Here is a 4,241-nt window from a genome sequence, read left to right as displayed (position 1 = left end):
GGGCTAATATGGAAAGAACACAGCGCTTGAATGTCAACAATAAATAACAAATGATTAATCCTGAACTCAGGTATTTTAATAAAAATATATCAAATATAAATCATACATATATAAAAAGATTGGAGTATTTCATCAATAAGTAATGGGATTCAACACACAATGGCAAAAAAAACACAATGTAACAACAATCAGTATAGAGCCAAAAAGAAATCACTAAAATCTGGAATCCAGACTCTTTGCCCTCCAGAACGGAGGTCTCCTATTGTGCTTAGTGAATCAGAAAAACTGAGATTTTCCTATAATAAAGTCAATGTTAATGGCTCTGTATTGACGGTAATAATTCCAGTGGAAAATGACTTATGATAAGTTCACCCTCTGTTAGGAGTCCCGCGGCATGGGAAAAACTGTAAAGTAAATATGCAGGCTAGTAGGGACCCCACACAGGAATGCCTGTCTGTATCTGTTTAGGAGAGTTTGGCGTGCAGCCAGGGAACTCCGGCGGGAAGTCCGACTCACACAGCAAGTGAGTAAGGTGACGTATGGGAGCTCACCATGTGATAAGTGATGCTCCGACAGGACATCCAACACAGCGGGTGAGTGATGATGCAGTGGTGATGCAGACGGGCAGGTGGAAGCTCAATCAGCCCTCGCTGGGGACACAACGTTGCAGCCAGATGGCTGAATCCGTACTGTTAGAAAATCCAAATAGGTAGCAGCAAGAGAGTGGCAAAGCCTGACGTGTTTCCCCGTGGCTCCACCCACGGCTTCGTCAGAGGCTAATGCCGCTCTCTCAAAGAAACAGGTAGATATAGGGCTTCACATTAAATCAAAGGTTTTCAGCTGATACTTTGTAATTGATCAAATAGATAGAATATAGAGAGGCCCTAGATGTCAATTAACTGCAATAAGAAATACCAATATATCTCTAAATAGAAGGGAATCTATTGTATTAAAAAAAAACATTTATGGCTTAACAAACAGTAACATAAAGATTATTGTATATATAAGAATAAAATGTATTCTATAAATCTGTATACAGTTTATAATCACAAGGTACAAGTCGTATTCAATAGAAATCTTATTAGTATCGGATAAAATATTAGTTTATTGGTTAAATGATTTAAATAATAGAATTAAGTTCTAAATTTTCATTTAATCCTTCTGGATGTAAAGAACCAAGTTTAAACATCCACATCACTTCAAGTTTACATGAAATCTCGTACCACCATGTAAATTAGGGGGGACGGATTCCAAGCCTATTAGCTTTAGGCATTTGGGATCCACCCCATGTACCTCACAGAAGTGTCTGGACAAACTATGTTTAGGGAACTTGTTTAAGATGTTTCGACGATGTTCCATAAAGCGTAGTTTTAAAGATCTAGTAGTGCGTCCAACATAAATAAGATTACAGTCACATCTTAACATGTAAATTACGTATCTTGAATCACAATTGATAAATGATTAAATATCATATGGTTTGAGTTCATTAGGACATTGGATAAACTTTGTTTTACTCAGAACAAATAGACAAGTAGTGCATCTTGTTTTGCAACATTTGAAAAAGCCTTTTGGTCTAGTCATTAGATAATTTCTATCCAAACATCTAACCTCCCGTATAGCCTTGGATAGAAGATTCTCAGGGTAACCCCTTGTTCTAAAGGAGTCTAGGAGTGTCGATGCTTGGGTCTCAAAAGTGGCTAATGACGAACAATTGCATCTAAGTCTCAAAAGCCGACCCTTGGGGATGTTGTTCTTCCATGGAAGGTAGTGTGCACTAGAGTAGTGCAAATAGGAATTAGTATTGACCTCTTTCTGGTAATTGGAACAGACGATGTGAGACCCATCCGACTGGAGGGACATATCCAGAAAGGAGATGGTGTTCTGGTGATAAGTGTGAGTGAAATAAAGATTGAAAGTGTTGGAGTTGAGAGAATCAACAAAAGAAAGAGCTGTGTGATAGTCCCCATCCCAAATAATAAACAGATCATCGATGTAGCAGCCATAGAAGACCAGGTTCGCACCGTACGCCCCACCCCACACGTGGCGCTCCTCAAAGGCCCCCATGTAGAGGTTGGCATAACTGGGTGCAAACCTGGTCCCCATCGACTGAAGATAAAACGTGTATTGGAACAGAAAATAATTGTGAGAATAAACCGAATGGAAGAAAGTAAATATTCCTTCTGATGGTCAGTAAGGTCACTGGAAGAATTAAGGGTGGAGGATATAGCTGAAATTCCCAATTCATGAGGTATGTTTATATACAATGCAGAGACATCCAATGTTAGAAAAGCAAAAGTGCTCTTCCATTGAATGTCTTGAATACGTTTGATAAATTGAGTGGTGTCTTTGATGTGTTTCACCACTTGTGAAAAGACGCTAAATAGCAGCAATTGAGAGCATTTAAGCACCCCAAATACCTTTAGCAGGGCTATTCGGGGGTATCCATACCTCCCACCTGTCCCACTTCCAGCGGGACAGTCCCGTTTTTCTGGGACTGTCCCACCCACGGGCTGGAGTGTCCCGCGGTGGGGGGGAAGTTGGGGAGAGCACATACCGCTGCTCTGCTATGCGTGCGCATATGCACAGCATCTGTTCACTCATGTAGGGAGAGCCTGGGGGCTGCCCAGCATCTCGGAGTGCTGGGCACGCTCCCAAAGTGATGAAAACGGGAGAAGCCGCGAAGCTCCGCCCCATTTTCAACTGACTCCACCCCCTCATAAGCCACGCCCCCTTTTTGGGAGTGCGCGCAGCCTGTCCCTCTTTCAGTTTTTCAAATGTTGGGAGGTATGGGTATCCATAGTGATCCCCCATGTCAGTGCATCTTTTGGGGGGTGTCAGGCTGATTTCCCCAAATCTGACAACACTTTTCGCCTGTCTGAGATTCGCTGGGACACATTTTCACGTCCTTTGGAATTGAATAGGGCGAAAAGTGGCCACGCCCACGGAAATTGTTTTCTCCAAAACACGCGATGTAGGCGGAAAGTGCGGCAGCAATTGAATACGGCCCTATGTCTTTTGGAGTGATAAACATTGATTATAAAACTGCCACAATTCACTTATTTCAAGCTGTTATCCAAAACAAAAAGTGACCATCTTAAGGCCCCCATACATCAGAGATTGCAGCAATCGTGCAATTTGCAATCGATTGTGTATAAAAATCTTTCCGTTTTTAAATCGATTGTGGCAATTCTGCAAATCGATTGAAAAAGGGAAAGATTTTTATACACAATCGATTGCAAATTGCATGATTGCTGCTATCAATCTCTGATGTATGGGGGCCTTTACACCCTGTTCCCGCACACATCTGTGTACAGTAAATGCAGTCACAGCTGGTCCTCATGACATTGCATTTATGCATCTTTCTTTTTTTTTTTAAATAAATTACACTGACAAGTAGCTGATAAAGCATAAAGAACATAGATTACCATGTACGTACCTATATACACATAGTGAGACTGTACTACTGTACTGTACTAATTGGCAGAGGACAAATGCAGCCATCACGGGCAACTAAATAATACATTTCATTATCCAAGTTGTGCAAATAGTCTCACAACCAATACCAAAGAAAGCCTGATAGTACACAAGGCAGGCGGGTGTGATAATCACTCATACAGTGACAGGCAGCAGCAGCACACAGCGGGCTAGTGAGTATGGTGACTGTACACGCAGCCCGCCTCTTCTTCATGTTGATGACACAAATGTAATGTTATGAGAAGATCACCGGCCAGCTTCTTGGCCCGCCCCTCACACCGGAAGAGGACACCCATTGGCTAATGGCGATTCCCCGGATTTCCAGGGTGGTTGGTCGGAGGCTGCAGTTTCGCGTACTTGTTAGGTTTGTTCCTAGCCAGGATCCGTAGAGCGGGTAGCGTGTTAGCGGCAGAGGAGGAGACAGAAGAGCGCAGACAGCAGAGTGGAGCGGAAGAGTTGATCCCCGTCACTGTGTGTGTAATAGACCCGTGTGTACGGTATTATAGAGATACGGTATAGTTGCTTCCTTCCCTCACAGCCGCCACACTGACTACCATTGGCCGCCCGGCCCATATGATAAGTGCCAGCGAGCCCATGCTCCACTCTCCTTATCACTGAATATTGGTTGCAGACGACACAGTAATCTGGCTGGCATTGTTGTAGTACACTGCAGTAGGTTCTTCAGCACTAGCTGGAATTCCCTTTATTAGGGTAGAGGCACATAAATGCATGGTATACGGAATACCAGCAATAAAGACATCACTGCC

At 43.0% G+C, this 4,241-nt stretch overlaps 1 protein-coding gene across 5 annotated transcripts in view; it reads left to right on the top strand.

Moving 5' to 3' along the window:
- The first annotated feature begins 3,751 nt into the window (after positions 1 to 3,751).
- Positions 3,752 to 4,241, top strand: part of LSM6 (LSM6 homolog, U6 small nuclear RNA and mRNA degradation associated) — a 12,442-nt gene continuing 11,952 nt past the window's right edge. Inside the window, exon 1 of one of the 5 annotated variants that reach the window (XM_088448430.1) lies at positions 3,752 to 3,838. The gene's annotated coding sequence lies outside the window, so the exon portion shown is untranslated. The other 4 variants (XM_088448426.1, XM_088448427.1, XM_088448428.1 and 1 more) reach the window with 4 other exon arrangements.

The sequence above is a fragment of the Taudactylus pleione genome, unplaced genomic scaffold, assembly GCF_031769625.1.
Source record: "Taudactylus pleione unplaced genomic scaffold, aTauple2 ptg000021l, whole genome shotgun sequence".
NCBI classification, from domain to species: Eukaryota; Metazoa; Chordata; class Amphibia; order Anura; family Myobatrachidae; genus Taudactylus; species Taudactylus pleione.
This window is presented reverse-complemented; position numbering and strand designations above follow the sequence as displayed.